At 40.2% G+C, this 18,076-nt stretch overlaps 1 protein-coding gene across 2 annotated transcripts in view; it reads right to left on the reverse strand.

Moving 5' to 3' along the window:
• The window catches only part of LOC150083174 (E3 SUMO-protein ligase RanBP2-like), a 621,501-nt gene that overhangs the window by 16,857 nt on the left and 586,568 nt on the right, over positions 1–18,076 (reverse strand). The window lies entirely within an intron of this gene.

An 18,076-nucleotide genomic window follows, 5' to 3' on the forward strand; every position in this document is an offset into this window, starting at 1 on the left:
TCTGTCTATTCCACGAATCCTGCCTTTGGGAGTGTATCTTCTCGTGTATTATTTGCCTGTAGTCTGTATAGGGGACTAACAGGCAGCAGTTATTATTGGGAATTGCTGATTTGGCTGCGGGGTCAGCCAAATCATTTCCCGTAATCCCAATGTGGCTGGGAATCCAGCAGAAGCGGATATCATATTCACGTCCACAGAGGAAGTGAATCTTCTGCTGAATACTAGACAGAACTGGATGAGGATTATATCTCACAGATATTAAAGCCTATAACATGCTAAGAGAGTCGGAATATAAAATGAACCGTTGGTATTGGCATTTACTAATGTGATCCAAGGCTAACTCAATTGTGTGCAGCTCTGCAGTAAATATGCTACATTCAGAGGGAATCTGCTCCGATGTAGTGCTGTCTGTAAAGACAGCAGCAGATCCCACATATGATTCTGACTTCGAACCGTCTGTGTAAACTGGCGTGAAGTCAGAATGTTCAGCTCGGTGTGCTGAATAAAGCTGCAGGTACACAGATGATGGAGTGTCCGACTTTCCCCAATTCCGAAGGGACAAATCACATTTCGGGACATGAGCATGCCAGGATGGAAGGGGTTGCTTAGGTGTTTGGGCAACCTTGTCTACCTTGATATTAAGTTCTATGAGTAGATCTTGGAGACGAATACCAAAAGGACGATTGGCAGTCTTACGGGTATTGTACAAATTTTCCCATCGTGGCTCAAAAACGGATAGCCACGTAGGGTGGTCTGGCAGGGATTTCAGTTTTAAAGCGTACTTTAGAGACAACTGCTTACGTCGAAGCGATAATGGTGGTTCGTTTGCTTTGACGTATAAACTCCGGACAGGAGATGTGCGATATGCTCCAGTAGCGATACGGAGGGCCTGATGATGGACAGGGTCCAGCCATCGAAGGACACTGTCTCTGGCTGAGGAATATACATGGGACCCATAATCTAATTTGGATCGCACAAGTGCACGGTAAAGCCGTAGAAGGGTGCATCGGTCTGCTCCCCAAGATGTAGAGGAGAGCGAGCAGAGAATATTAAGCCCTCGTGTGCACTTTGTGCGGAGTTGACGGATGTGATCCAAAAAAGTCAGTTTTTTATCGAATATGAGTCCCAAGAATTTTGTGTCCGCTGCTACTAGAATAGCATCTTGTCCGAGCCTTAATTCAGGTTCAGGATGAAGATTACGCTTACGACAAAAATGTACGCAAACGGTCTTCTCCGGCGAGAACCTGAAGCCATTAGCAAGTGCCCAGGAATTAAGGCGATCAATGGCTTTCTGCAGTTGTCTTTCAAAAACCCTCATGTTGCATGACTGACAAAATATGCTGAAGTCATCAACATAGAGGGCACTGTTTACAGTTGGAGGAAGTTGCTCTGTGATGGAATTTATTTTGATGGCGAAAAGCGTGACACTTAAAACTGATCCTTGTGGAACTCCCTCCTCTTGGCTAAAGGAACGAGAGAGTGAGGATCCCACACGAACTTGGAAAGATCGATTGGCTAAAAAGTTTCTAATAAAAATGGGGAGATGGCCTCTAAGACCAAGGCTATGCAAATCTTTTAAAATGCCAAATTTCCAAGTTGTGTCATAGGCTTTTTCCATGTCAAAGAACACTGACACCAAGTGTTCGCGTTTTAGGAAAGCATCCCGGATGGATGTTTCCAGTCTAATTAAATGATCAAGAGTTGATCTTTTTTTTCGGAAGCCGCACTGGATGTTGGAGAGAAGGTCATTTGATTCTAAATACCATATTAAACGAAAATTAATCATTCTCTCCAGAATTTTGCACATACAGCTAGTCAGAGCAATACGGTAATTAGTAGTGACTTTTGGATCCTTTCCTGGCTTAGCAAAGGCGAGAACGATTGCCTTGCGCCAGGAATCCGGAAACTGCCCTTCAAGAAAGATTCTGTTATATAGAAGGAGCAGATAATCCATAGATTTTGGTGAAAGATGCTTAATCATTTCATAATGGATGCCATCTGGTCCAACAGCACTTGCATTGGAAAGAGTGAGGGCTCTTTCCAGTTCCTCAATAGTGAATGTCCCGTTGTAGGGATAGAGGCCCTTGGACTTAAAACTAAGGGCCTGCTTTTCAATTTTATGTTTCAGGACCAGGAACTCTGGGGAATACGAAGATATTGCAGAGATGTTGGAGAAAGTTTCCCCAAGAGAATTGGCTATTGCAGTTGGATCTGCAATAGCGCATCCATTATAATCTAGGATTGAAAAAGGGTGGGATGTATATTTTCCCTTCATTTTCCAGATTTTATCCCAGACTACCTTAGAATTGGTAGCCTGGTTAATAGTTGTTGTAAAACGGATCCATGATTCCTTTTGACTCTGACGGCGAATGTAGCGTGCTTTGGCTCGAGCACGCTTGAAGGCTATTAGATTAACAATGGTAGGATATCAGCGGAATATCCCCCACGCTTTGTTTTGAGCCTTTTTTGCTGCTGTGCATTGTGAATTCCACCAAGGTTTGAGAAATGGTGGAAACCGGGCAGATGTTTTTGGAACAGCGTTCGCAGCTGCTTGGACAATAATTTCTGTGATATGTACTTTACCGCATCATTGATCGGCTCCTGACTGACGGTGCTGAGATCAAAATTTGCCTGATGTTGGAAGGCAGACCAGTCAGCCTGATCAATCTTCCACCGTGGTAACCTGAAGGGAAGACATGGGCTCCCACTGTGTAACAAGGTTATCACAGGGAAGTGATCACTTCCGTATGGATTCTCCTCCACTTCCCAAGTGAGTGAAGGGAGTAGAGAAGGGGAGCAGATAGAAAGATCAATGGCAGAAAAGGTACGGGTAGGCATGTGGAAGAAGGTGTTTTTTCCAATATTTAGAAGGGAAAGGTCATTGTCATTGAGCATACGCTCTATGACTCGTCCCCTTCCATTAATGTTAACACTACCCCACAGGGTGTTATGTCCATTAAAATCCCCGAGAAGTAAGAAAGGGGGAGGCAACTGCGTTACAAGATCAAGGTCTTCCTGGGAGATATCAGTCCCAGGTGGCAAATAAATAGAGCAGACGGTTAATAAAAATCCCACTGTAAGGCGAATTGCAACAGCCTCTATGCTGGTTGTAATTAGCAAGGGCTGAACTGGGGTCTGATTACCCACAAGGATAGCCACTCCTCCATGAGCAGGACCATCCGCAATTCTATCCTTACGAAAGATTGTGATGTTATGCATGGTGAGATCATCATTTGCCTTAAGATAAGTCTCCTGCAAGCAAAAGCAAACTGGCTTGTGCTTTTGCAGGAGGGCCTTGATGTCATCAGTATTTCGCCGGAATCCACGACAATTCCATTGTAGGAATTTAGCCATTATTTTGCCTTGGTGGGTCCATCAGGTGGCTTCCGAGGTGCTGAGGGCTTACTTTTATCAGTCTTGGCTTTATCTTTTTTGGGGAAGAATGGACGCTGTTCCGTGTCCATTTCTTCCTCCGCAAAGAGTTCCAAGACTGATTCATCCTGTATCTCCTTGTTCTCTACATCCATTGTTTCTGTTTTTACTGGAGGCTCTTTACCACTTGGTTTTGGTAGTGGTGGAGCACTAGGAGGTACGGATATAGGAGTGGCAACTGACTGTGTTTTTTTGGTGGGCTTTTGTGAACTCAATAAATAGCATGCAATCGGGGTGAATGACTCTCTTGGTGGTATAGTCATCTCAGTTTGTGTCCCAATAGTGCACTTTGCAGAAACCTTCTGGGCATATGCCCGCTATTTATTGGTTAGATACGTTTTCTGGCCTCTGGGTAGGAGATATTCAGCTCTGTTTTCAGTTTTTGTATTTCTTTTTCATCCTTCCACCGCTGGCATGCTCTAGAGTAGGCGGGGTGCTCTCCTTGGCAGTTGACACAGGTCGGTTTTGGAGCTGAACATTCCTTGCTCTCGTGGTCTTTAACACCACATCGAGCACAGGCAGGATTTCCACGACAAGATGTTTGTAAGTGGCCGTATTTTTGGCATCTAAAACACCGCAGTGGGTTTGGGATATAAATCCTCACTGGGCAGTTTAGATAGCCTGCCTTGATGGAACTTGGAGGCCGTGGGGTGTTAAACGTGAGGATAAGAACTCGGGTAGGGACGAGATTCCCATCCTTCCGTATCAATATTCTCTTGACAGCTGTCACTCCTTGGTCTTTTAATTCAGAGCAGATCTCTTCTTCAGAAACGTGAAGAAGGTCCCACTCTGAAATGACACCTCTTGAAGAATTCAAAGTTTTGTGTGGGGTTACGATGATGGGTATTCCCCCTATTGATGTAGCTTTCAGGATTTTTTCCGCCTGTTTAATAGATGTAGTGTCGACCAAAAGGTCGCCAGAACGCAGTCTTTTTACAGTTTTAGGTGAACCTGCCAACCCTTCTAATCCTTTCTGGATAAAGAAGGGTGACATCTTCCCAATGGACTGCTCTCCGGTGGAATGGAGAATGAGGAAAAGCGGTGTCACTGATGGTGATGGTGTATCCTCAGTCCTGGCTCTTTTTGCAGGTGTTATCTGCGTCATGATCTCGATTAGGTAGGGGCCTTGTTGGGGCCCCAGAAGAAAGATTTAAATTACTCATATGAGTAAAGAGAAAGTGTCTGATGCCTAAGTACCTCACCCACCACGGAGCCCCACAAGGGGGCGCCCACTCGTGAACTAGCAGGTACTGCGTACACGAATGGGACGCCGAGTTCGCTTAGAACACCATACCCACGTTACCAATAAATCTTTATCCCGTCCCAGGACCATAGGGAGGGAGACTTATTGGAATGCAGTTGACCCTAGCAGTATAAAACCACCCACCGATTGATCCCAGTCGGGCCGGTCCGGGACCACCCGTCTTGTCGAAGCAGGGGCCAAAGTGGTGTATTAAGGGTGGGCCCCTCAACCACCAGGATCCCTCTTTCTGCATTCCACGGATCGCGGCACACGGCTGCACACGCCGGATTCCAAAGATGTAACCCTGGAACCAAGGTATGGGCGTTAGATCCCAGTGATGCTAATCTGGAAAACCAGCAGCATCACTGGGAGGTCCCCTCACCACGTACAGGTGCCCACGTCGAGGGGCAAGAGAAAGGCTTCACTGGAGAAGAAAAGATCACCAAGTTGTGAACCGAGGTGCCTAGAAGACCACTCACCGTCACTGTGTACTCAGAAGGGTTGTCTAGTCATTAGTTTTGCAAAAGCCTCAGCATCTTGACCAGTAGGGTCCATGTGACTAGAAAATGAAAGCCAGCTGGAGTTGCAAACATTAAAATCACCAAGGAAAATTACCTAACTTTTATGAAAGTTGGACTGGAGGAAGTGAAGTTTCAGAGTTCCACATGATTAGTGTAGGGCAAAATGATAGAGGCAACAGCTGAATTTGATGGAATGTGGTAGAGAGATTTTAAGCCAGAGAAGATCAGAATGGACATATGCAAAAATACCACCAATGAAACGAAAGGAATCATACAGCAAATAATCTGGACAACTGAGATGTGCAGCATTGTATCAACCGATAACTGGGATTCTGACAGAACAAGTACATGAGGTTTGGCAGATTGTGAGTGGAAATGGACATCACTGAGACCACATATATTTGTGAAATAATGAGAAAGTGTTTGGGAGATTTAAATCTTTTTGCAGATAAGCTTCTTCTATTAATTTGACGATTCATGATGTATTCAGCAGTAAGAAAAGCTAGGGTGGACATACTGTATGAAGTAATGAAATTTTTGGATATGGTGTACACATGGTAAGAATATACCCAGCTCCTTGACATAATGTTGCCTAGACAATGCCCCCACATACACACTACTTGGACTCCCCAAGTCACTATCTGGCAGTGTAGAGGCAGCGAGGATTATATAGTAGCTGATCAGAAAGCTTCCTAGAGAGTTACCAATAGATTGGGTCTGGTGCGAACACTGTTTTCGAGCTGTGCCCCCGAAGATTGAATCTTGCCATGATATCCATCATAATCTCAAAATACATCAATCATGCTGCATGATGGAAGAGATGGGAGTGTTGCCAGAGCTTAGCTCTGGACACTAAAAATGGGTTCCACCACCCAACTCAATGCCGGAGCTTACACCTGTGCTACAAGCAACACAGTGGTAATCCCAAAGGCAGAATGCACTGGTCCCACAGGAAGTAGTTATTGTTGGTGATCCAATTATGAGGGAAATGGAGAAAGATATTGTGCAAAAAGGACAGGTGAATAGGATCAATGTATGTTTGGGAACTCAGTGTTCTGATGGGTGTTTCTGAGAGCTTGAAGTACAGGGTGGATACCCTCAAAGGAATTAAAATGGTGGACCCATCAAACTCTCAGCTGCTAAACTCACTCCAAGAGCTTACACCTGTACAAAGGCAACACTGGTAATCTCAAAGGTAGAATGCACTAGTCGCACAGGAGGTAGTTGTGGTTGGTGATTCAATTGTCAGGGAAATGGGGAAAGTTATTGTGCAAAAAGGATAGGTGGAATAGGACCAAGGTATGTGTGCCATGGACAAATGTATATGACGTTGTAGAGCAGTTATTATCTATTACAGGCATGAAAGATGATATTGTTGTACATGTTGGCACTAACAATATTAAGAATAGGAGATATGAGGGATTGTTTAACAAGTAGAGAAGCAACCAGATGGAGTAATACTCTTGATCTGATTATCACAGTGAACTGATGTGGTATTTACTTAAAGATGTAACTACTATCAAGGGTTAAGGGAAGGACTTTTACTTTCGTAAAGGTGACTACAGTGGTCTCAGATAGTTTGTAAATTCTATACAGTGGGACAACTGATGATGTTACCAATAGCAAGTTCTAAATGGGAAGCATTCAAAGAATTAATCTTGGAAGCTACTATGCTTTTCATACCAACTAAGAGATACTGTTCAAGGTTTAGGCTTAAATGGATGTCAGATGAATTAATGAGGCTCATAGCACAGAAGAAAAATGCATGAGATGCATATAAATTATCAGGCAACCAGAAGACTACGGCAGATATAAGCTAGTCTGTAATCAAGTCAGAAAGGAGGTTAGGCAGATTACAAGAAAACTGTGGCAAAGGATGCAAAGAGTTCTTTACTTGTGTAAACTCTAGAAGAAAGGGGTGAATCAGATTGGTCCACTTCACATCGATGGTCCTGTTCAGCTAGCTGACAAACTGAATGAGTATTTTACATCTATATTCACACATGCGGAGATATTCAAGGAGGGGAATGCCAGAAGTTTATCAAACTCTGGCAGGGAGCTAAATGATTTTGTAACAACTGAGAGCAAAGCGGAGGAGAAATTGTTGAAATTAAATATAAGAAAAGCACCTGGGGTGGATGGGATCTATCCAGTTATAATAAAGGAGGCAGAAAGGAAGTAAGTAAACCCTTAGCCATAATTATGAGAGCTTCCTTGGACTCAGGGGAGGTACCTGTGGATAGGAGATATCAAATGTGTCCCCAATTCACAAAGGGGGGGATCTAAAGGTGACATGAGTAAACAGACCAGTTAGTTTAACTTCTGTATCGGGCTAAATAATGGAATCACTGGTTAAAGATGCATTGCAGGATTTATAGTTCAGACAGTATGGATGTGTTAAGGGGAAGTCTTTTCTGACCAATTTGATTAGATAATATGATGTAGTCACAAAGGAACTGGATGCAAAAAATAATTTTGATATCACATACTTGGATTTTAGGAAAACGTTTGATACTGTTGCACATGGAAGACTACTGTACAAATTGGAGCAGTATGGCATTAAGGGCAAATTGCTGCGGATAAAGGGATGGTTCAGTGGGAGAAAACAGAGAGTGGTAATCTATGGACACTGCTCTTCGTGGATTAATCTTATTAGTGGAGCTCCCAGGGGTGCTGGGCCCATTGTTTTCTGTATTTATCAATGATATTAATGAAGGTATGTCAGCCTTAATGTCCAAGTTTCCAGATGATATGAAGGTTGGCAAGGTTGTTAATGACACTAATGAGAGTATGGTACTGCAACAAGATCTATAAAAATTGTGGAGATTGGAGGTGGCAACTGAAGTTTAACATTGAAAAATGTATAAAGTACTGCATACGGATAGAGTAATCCCAGATAACATATCAACTGTGTAGTCCTACACTCAGGGTAGTGGAGAATGAAAAAGACCTGGAGGAAATTGTGCAGTCAGATACATGCAGATTGGAACCTTGTTCCAATAATCAACTACCCGCCTTTAGTCAGTGGGTAGCTGATTATCGGAACAAGCTTCCATCTGTCATTGTGGAGGTGGGTAATTTTAATAAATTCAAGGAAGAACTAGACAAATTATTGGAGTGTATGGACAAGTGATGTGGAAATTTTTTTTTTTTTTACATATACAGTGGTTATCCGGAATAATTTGGAAGGCTGATCTTTCTTTTCTCCTTTTTTTTTTTATTAACGGTAGTACAGTAAGCCCCAGTTATAGTGATCACATTTGCAAACTGAATTTTGATTATAATAAGCGAGACATTGAGTTTACTACCTGTTTTTATATAAGAGATTGTACAAACAAAAAGCCCAATAAACCGAAAACTGCAAATTGTTTTTATTGTTTTATGGTTGTAACCTCTAGAATTCTACGTGAACTTCAGAAATGTGCTTTAGAAAAATATCACAGAGACTACTGGGTTTTCTCGGAAACCATGAATGAATTTCAGATTAGTTTAGCTCCAGATTCGGTAAGAATAATATCAGGCCAAAACTGTGTGATTTATTATTTTTCTCAAATTTTTACGGTAAAATGTGAATGAAAAGAAAAAGCGTAGTTTTAACATTGCAACAAAAAACAGAAATTATTTATAGAATTAGAAATGGTGAAAATTTAGGAAATATCTCCAAAGGGTTTAATGTGGGACTTCAACAATTTATGACATCAAGAAAATTCAAATGCTATAACAGAATTTATGTTGATTATGGATAGTGAAGGAGGATCTAGCAGAAAAAAGACGATGTCAAAACCTGAAAATGCCACTTTAGGGAGTGCACTCATTTTATTTTTTTTGTTTTCTTCAGAGCGAAGTTTAGGTGAACCAGTGTCTGGCTCAATGTTGTGTGAAAAAGAATTGGATTTTAATAGAAAATTAATAGATAATTAAGATTTTAAGGCAAGCACAGGTTGGCTGAAAAACTTTAAAGTGAGACACGGTATACGTGAACTAGATATTCAAGGTGAGAAATTTTCTGCTGATGAATTGGCAGTGGTGTCCTTTGAAAAGTAAGTTTGCTTCAGTTACAGCAAATTATGAGAAAGAAAACATTTATAATGTTGATGAGATGGGCTTATTTTGGAAAGCATTACCAAGAAAAACCCTAGCCAATAAAAGAGAAATTCCTGCAGCAAGTTTTAAGATGAGAAAAGGGAAAGTTACAATTGCTATGTGTGCAGAGGGTATTGGGATGCACAGATTGTCCATACTCATTATCGGTAAGTCAAAAAAACTGAGAGAATTTAAAAATCTTTCTAATTTTCCTGTTTTGTATAAAAATGCCTGAATAGATGTTTCTGTTTTCCGAGATTAGTTTATAATTTTTTTATTTAATTAATTCAATTTAATATATCAATTTAATTTAATTTTAAGGTAAGATTAAATTTAATCTTACCTTATTAAATTTATTTAATTTTACCAGAAACTTTTCCTGGAAAATTATCTGGAAAATTTGTCTATCCAGAAGGTCTGACATCAATTATTCCAGATAACTGACACTCTACTGCATATTATTTATTTTTTGGCTGAAGCTTTATAAGTTTGCTGTCTTGCATCATTTGCCACTACTACCACTAATAATAATAATTCTTTAGTGACAGATTCACAGTGGCTAATAAGAATAATCAGGACACGATTCCTCTTTAACAAATCAAATTGTTTTTATTATTTTATGGTTAGGGCTATAAAAATCCATTCCTGTACAGACAATTCTGTTTTACATTTTTAACTAAAGGCCTCTATAAGAGAGGGCACTCTGGTCGCGGAAGAGAACAGTCGGTGGATTTTTGGTTGCTGTAAAGGGATAAGTATTTAGATAGTTTTACCATATTCTTCGTTAATTAACATACCAAATTGTGTTTTACAAAGATATTATATAGGTTTAGTAGCATTTGTTAGCTTCTTATTTTAAATCTAACTAGTGATTTTTGGAAGTTACGACACCCGGTGGTGGCATCAATATTGTTGAACTAGCGGGCATACTGTACTCAATAAGAAATAGCGCAATGTATATATCTCAAGCTGATAGCATAAGGTATAACGTAAAACTAGATAATGAAATAAGAAGCAGTGTATTAGGAATCTGTTAGCTTAGTATAGTATTATCAATAAAACATATTTATTAATCTTATTCAATTCCATTGTTAATTAAACTGTATTTAAATGGAAATCATGACCCAGACTAGAACTGCAAAGCAAAATCACAGACTAGCGAGTGCTGTGACTCAGGGAGAAATTCTACACCGCATCACAGTCGCCAAAATGTGCGAAATGTTTGCTGAACTTTCTAAAACAGGACATGATATAGCCAAGGAGGATGTCTTTGTGTGTGCTAGATGCCGAGTGTGTCAAGAAATTCGGCGCCAACTCAGCGTTCTGATGGGCATCTATGAGAGGCTTGAGGTGTAGGGTAAATACCCTTGAAGAAATTAATGAGGGACCCATCAAGCTCTCAGCTGCCCAGCTCAATGGCAGAGCCGACTCCTGTGCATCAGGCAACACAGAGGCAATCTCCAAGGCAGAATGCGCTGGTCCCAAAGGAACTAGTTATTGTTGGTGACTGTATTGTCAGGGAGACAGGGAATATATTATGCAAGAAAGATAGGTAGAAGAGGACCAGGGTATGTCTGCCATGGGGAAAAAGTTGATGACATTGTAGAGCAGATACCATCTTTTAAAGGCACAAAAGGTGATACTGTTGTACACATTGGAACTAATGACATTAAGAGATCTGCAGATTTACTCAACAATTACAGGTCAATGTTGAAAAAAAGTCATGAGTTAGGGTTGAATGTGAAAGTGTTTGCATTTCTGCCCAGACACGACAGGAGGGAGTATATGATGAGAGCTTTGTCAATCAATTTGGCCCTGGAAAGAGTGTGCAAGGCTCAAGGGGTAGAATTTTTTCCAGCCTGGTCTGTGCTTGTTGACAGGAGAGACTGCTTTTACAGGGATGAGGTACACTTAAATAGAAAGGGTGCAAGAATATTTGCTGATGCTATCAAGGCAGTGTTAGGTGGGTTGGAAAACTGCTAGCTTAGGGGGGGGGAATACACAGACTAAAATGTTAGCAGTGGCCGCAGGCAGAGGCAAAAGTGATTCTTGCATTGCTTCTATTAGAATGAGCAAAAGCATGGAAAGCAAGGCAATGGGGATTTCCAGAACTGTTGGGAGTCATAATGGAACAAATAGTAACTAAAAGTAGAAACAGGTGCATGTACACCAATGCTAGGAGTATAGTTAATAAATTTGATGAGCTTGAAGTGCTAGTCAAAAACATCAAAGGCAGATATTGTTGGGATATTAAAGACGTGGTGTAACACAGATATAAGCAATGCAGAATTGGAATTTGGGGAGTACAATGTGTATAGAAAGAACAGACAGGAAAGAAAGGGAGGAGAGGGGAATGCTGTTAGTTAAGAAACACAAAATCTAAGGAAGTGCATCCAATTGATCCTATGATGTTCATCACATCCTATGATGTGGTGAACAATGCAATGTTGAGCCTGTTTGGTGTGACAAAGTGGGAAAGGAAAATTGGGAATAGGTGTGTGTTATAGGCCTAATAAATCTAATGAGTATAACGAGCAATTGTGCAGAGAAATAGAGTAGGCCAATAAATCAGTATATAGAGTGAGCCAGTAATGTCTTATAATGGGGGATTTTAACTTTCCAGATATTGACTGGAAATTGTGAGTTGGTCACTCTCACACTAGCAAGACGTTTTTTTTGGATTTAATGGATGACTTTTCTACAGTAGCAAGTTCGAGAGACTACCAGAGGGAGTAATACCCTTGATCAGATTATCAGCAGTGATTAATCATGCATTAAGAATTTGCAGATAAAGGAATCATCAGGTGACAGTGATCACAATGTACTGATATGGGAATTACTTAAAGATATAACTACCATCAAGGCTAAAGGTAAAGGCTTTTGCTTTCATAAAGGTGACTACAGGGGTCTCAGACAGTTTTTAAATTCAGTACAATGGGATCAACTGATGATGTTAACAATGTTAAATTCTAAATGAGAAGTCTTCAGATACTTAATCTTGGAGGCTACTAGGCTTTTCATTCCAACTAAGAAATACTGTTCAAGGTTCAGGTCTAAATGGATGTCAGATGAATTAATGAGGCTCATGGCAGAGAAGAAAAATGTATGGGATGCATATAAATTATCAGGTGAAACAGAAGCCTATAACAGATATAAGCTTGTCTGTAATTAAGTAACAAAGGAGGTTAGGCAGGCGAAGGCAGATTACAAGAAATCTTCTTTGGCAAAGAATGCAAAGAAAAACAGCAAAGAGTTCTTTACTTATGTAAACTCTAGGAGGAAAGGGATGAATCAGATTGGACCACTTAAAGTAGATGGGTTGATGATCATGCTCACATAGCTGATAAACTGAATGAGTATTTTACATCTACATTTACATGTGAGGAGTTATTCAATGAGGGGAATGCCATACATTTATCAAACTCTAACAGGGAACAAAGTGATTTTGTAATAACTGAGAGCACAAAGTGGAGGAGAAATTGTTGAAGTTAAACATAAGAAAGGCACCCGGGGTGGATGAGATCTATCCAGTTATATTAACGGAGGAAGCAAAGGAAGTAAGAAAATACTTAGCCATAATTATGAGACTTTCCTTGGACTCAGAGGAGGTCCCCATGGACTGGAGGTGTGCAAATGTTGACACAAGTAACTATAGACCTGTTAGTTTAACTTGTGTTCTGGAGAAAATAATGGAGTCACTGGTTAAAGAAGCACTGCAGAATCATCCAGACAAGACTGCAGTAATAGTTAAGACACAGCATGGGTTTGTTAAAGGGAGGTCTTGTCTGACCAATTTGATTGGATACTATGATGTGGTCACAAAGAAACTGAATGTCAAAAATAATTTTGATATCATATACTTGGATTTCAGGAAAGCTTTTGATACTGTTGCACATGGAAGACTGCTGTAGAGCAGTCTTCCATGTGCAACAGGCAGATGGAAGAGCAATGTGGCATTAAGGGCAAGTTGCTGCTATGGATAAAGGGATAGTTGAGTGGGAGAAAACAGAGTGGTAATCAATGGACACTGCTCTTTGTGGACTAATGTTATCAGTGGAGTCCCACAGGATTCAGTGTTGGGTCCATCGTTGTTTTCTGTATTTTTCAATGATATTGATGAGGTTATATCAGGCTTAAGGTCTAAGTTTCAGACGATACGAAGGTTGGTAGGGTTGTTAATGACAGTCTACTGCATATGGGTACCAGTAACTCCAGAGTAATGTATCAACTGTGTGGTACTACATTCAGTGTGGTAGAGAATGTAAGGGACCTGGGGGTAATTGTGCAGTCAGATATGAAGTTTTCTGAACAGTGCAGACAGTCTGCAAGAGTAACTCATGGTGTCTTGTCAATTTTTCTAGCAGGGATAAGGAGGTGATTATCCCCTTGTAAAGGGTTTTCCAATAGTAACGCTCGATGTTTGGCAACAGCGCATGACGAAGTCGACACAGGTGGTATCTTTGGTAGCCGTATTCAGTTAGTCTCTGCATTTTATTATGGAGCGTTACACGACTGAGCAACGAGTCGAAATTGTAAAAAATTATTATCAAAACCAATGTTCTATTCGTCAAACGTTTCGTGCACTCCGTGCAGTTTATGGTGTCGACGAACGTCCTTCAGAATCCACAATTCGCCGTTTAATAAACAAATTCGAAGCAACCGGGTCTGTGGCAAATCTGAAAGTGCCTGTACGTCAGCGAAACGCAAGATCCGTTGAAAATATTGCTGCAGTCCGGGAAAGTGTGCGTGAGAATCTGCAACAGTCCATTCCGCGTCGGGCTCAAGAACTTGGCCTGTCTTCGACGACAACTTGGCGAATCCTGCATAAGGACTTAGGGCTTCACCCTTATAAAGTGCAATTAACCCAACAACTAAAGCCCAACGATCATGCGCAGCGGCGTGCATTCGCTGATTGGGCGCTAGAGCAGTTGGAGGTCGATCCTGATTTTGGGCGAAAAATAATGTTTAGTGACGAGGCTCATTTCTGGTTAAGTGGCTTTGTTAACAAGCAAAATTGCCGAATTTGGAGCGACGAAAACCCACGGGAGATTCATGAGGTCCCACTACATTCCGAAAAAGTTACGGTATGGTGTACACTTTGGTCCGGCGGAATAATCGGTCCGTATTTTTTCGAAAACGAAGAAGAAGTGGCACTTACGGTCAACGGTGAGCGATACAGGGCTATGATAAGAGATTTTTTTTGGCCTGCAGTGGATGGAATCGATCTAACAAACATTTGGTTTCAGCAAGACGGTGCTACGTGCCATACGGCACGTGATACAGTAACACTATTGCATGAGAAATTTGAAGGTTCCGTTATATCGCGAAATGGTGACGTTAATTGGCCGCCCAGATCCTGCGACCTAACGCCACTGGATTTTTTTCTCTGGGGCTTTCTAAAATCCAAAGTCTCTGCTAACAAACCACGGACGGTTGCCGCCTTAAAGGCCAACATTAGGCGCGTTATTGCTGAAATTGAGCCACTTTTATGCGATAACGTCATCACCAATTGGGTATCCAGGATTAACCAAACCAGACAAAGCCGCGGCGGACATTTATCTGATATAATTTTTAAAACATAATGTTAACACATACACTTCATAATAAAAATAAAAATAGATCACTATCACTCTCACAATTTGTTTTATTGCGTTACAAAAATCGAGCGTTACTATTGGAAAGCCCTGTATAAGGCAATGGTCAGGCCACACCTTGAGTACTGTATACAGGTCTGGAGGGCTCATTTTAGGAAGGATATAGAGTTACTAGAACGAGTACAGAAAAGTGCAACAAGATTGGAGAGTGGAACAATGGGGTGCTCTTACCCAGTCTTGCAGGCTTAAGTCCTGCAAGTTGCAGCATCTGGAGACTGTGAGGTGATTGAGATGTATAAGGCCTTGAATGGTTTTAACAGCTCAATACTGATGGGATACTTCCGCTTACTCAGATTAAGATCCCGAGGTGGCATGGAGGTGGTAGATGACTTTCATCAACCGGTGAAATACCACCACTTTGCTTATTGGAGGCTTGAAGTGGTGAAACCCATGTTTAGTCTCTAGAGCAAAGTTTCCGGCATCCCCCTCCCCCCATACTTCTCCTTCAACCCATGCACGGTACTAAGTACTATAGGTTTTGATACCTTTCGTGTTTGGGGTTTTCATAAAAAAAAAAAAAAAAAAAAAAGATTCAAATTGAGGAAAGACAGTTGTAGAATAGATGTGCAGAAGTTTGCCTTTAGCCAGTTGATTGCTGGAACAGACTTCCATCTGTTGTTGTTGTGGAAGTTAATAGCTTAAACAAATTTAAGCTGAACTAGACCAACATTTGGAATAACCAGATGGGTGAAATGGGAAGGTTTCTTTTTTTTTTTTTTCGTTTTTTGGCTGATGGTATATATTCTTGCTTTGTTGCATCATATGCCTCTACTAAAGTTAATTCAACAGGCAGTTGTTTTACTCCTTTAAAATATCTAGGTGGTTTATTCTTGCCTATAACTAATGGCTTCATCTTGATTGCAGGCATCTCCGTAGCCAGGTGGGAAGGAGCAGCAGTGCATAGCACACGCTTCTTGATTAGACCGGGGTTCGAGCCCGTCACCACCAAATACGGAGAATGCGGAAAGGTCAGGGAATGACTACCGCATATCCCGGAGCAATATGGCCTTAGTTGCTAATGCTCCTAAAAACCAAACAATAACAAACAACAACAACAACATCATCTTGATTGTTCCCATCATGTTGCATGTTAAAAGAACTGTAATCCTGCCTTTGATCTTCTTTCCTGCAGATGAATTTTTAAATATCGTGGACTGGTCAGGGGTAGCCTTGTAGTACAACTCTGTTTCATCTGTATTAAAAATGTCTTCAGGATTATAAGTGCTTAACATAGTTTGCCAAGAGATTTTAAACCAGTTGTCAGCTGCAGAACCATCAGATTACTGTTTTTCTTCATGAAGTTTTTTGTAAACAATATCATGCCTCTCCTTCCACCTTGTCAGTCATCTGTCCATCACCTAAAGTCTTTGTGTAGTTTTTCAGCAAAATCATTAGCTTTTTGAAGAAGAAGAATGCTACGATTGATTGGTGCATTAAATGAACTGGCCTGTTTGAACCAAACGAACACAGCTTCATTTACTGTTTGGCATTTCCCTTCATGCTTCCTTTTTCTGGTTTCACTAATAAGATTAGTGTTTATTGTGTGACCCGATTTTAATAATTTTGATAAAGATGACTGAGGCACCCCTAATTTTACTACTGCTTCCCCTTGAGACATATTGCTTAAGTTTAATTTGTCGTATATTTCCATAAAAAGTAAATTGCAGCCATTATCAACCCACTGCAGGATGGAAGCCTCCTCAACAATTCATGCTGAGGGAAATGGACCATAATCTGCCACGCTGGTCCAGTGCGGGTTGGCAGATCGACTGTATCTAGCAGTCAGGGGCTTGAACCCTGGTCTACTCAAAGAGCATGTGCTACTGCACTCCCGCTCCTGACCACTCGGCTACGGAGGCCTTTCCATAACTTATTTTTTACAATCAAATTCACTCTGTTTCTGTTCACTGCCTTTTTTTTTTTTTTTTTTTTTTTTTTTTTTAGTAGTACAATTTTATTTTACTACCAAATTTTACACAGCAAAAAAAATAAGTATCATTCAATAACAAAGCACACAGCATGCACAAATTGAAACTAACACAACACGTGCAAGTGAGATGCAGAGTAAAAAGTTTGTTTTTTTATATAATTGAAGATTTCAGTGAAAGGAAAACACATTTCACCATAATAACATAAAAACACAGAATTCCAGCTATTGGTATTATTGCAAATGCAATAAGATTGTGTTTATAACAGATTGTACAAACAAAAAAAGCCAAAAAAAACCAAAAACTGTAAATTGTTTTTATTGTTTTATGGTTATGTCCTCTAGAAATGTGACCTACAGAAATGTGCTTTAGAAAAATATTACAGAAGCATTCAAAATTGAGTCTTATAACTGAAAAAGCGATTCTAATAAACAATGGAAGTGTAGTGCATTTTATTGATTTTAATCAGTTCTTTGAAATTTGATTCTATAAAGTGGCTGATTCTAATAACCAGTGATCGCTATAACTGGCACTTACTGTATATATATTTTAGATCAATTAGTGCCAGTGATACATCTAAAACGTGATCTGTACTCTTACCAACTTACTCAAAAATGGAAACAATTTAAAATACGATATATAGTATCATCAAGCAAAAACAAAATTTTTGAATGCCTATATTTTTTGATATACCTGCTGTTTGACATCAAAAATATGAGTGTTTATTATTCAAGCAAAAACATATGATAAATAATATAATAATATTTATCAAACTAGATAAATCCTTTTTACGCAAAATTATGTTCAGTGGTGTACTCTGTCTTGATGGAGTACACCACTGAAATCACAATTTTTCCTATTTCTGCTATACATCACTAGATGGAAAAAAAAAAACTCTGTTTCACAAGTTAATATACCAAACTTACCAATACATTAACAAACTAAATTCTGCTAGTTGATATCAATTTCTATCAATGGTGGACTGAATGGCAATTCTGCATTCACAGAAGTTGTTTCACGAATTTTAAATGATTTCCCCCCCTTCTCTCTCTTTGCAACTACATTATAATTGTTAAATAGGCATATCACTCTGCTATATAGAATCAAAATATAGAAAAGAAATTAAGATCCTTAGCAATTCACAGAACCTCCATATTGTGAATGTAATTGCAGTTATCCAAATAAGGTGTGATGCATGTTTCATTTCAAGTTAAC

The sequence above is a fragment of the Mastigoproctus giganteus genome, chromosome 7 (assembly GCF_048544385.1).
Source record: "Mastigoproctus giganteus isolate SK-2022 chromosome 7, ASM4854438v1, whole genome shotgun sequence".
Lineage (NCBI taxonomy): Eukaryota > Metazoa > Arthropoda > Arachnida > Uropygi > Thelyphonidae > Mastigoproctus > Mastigoproctus giganteus.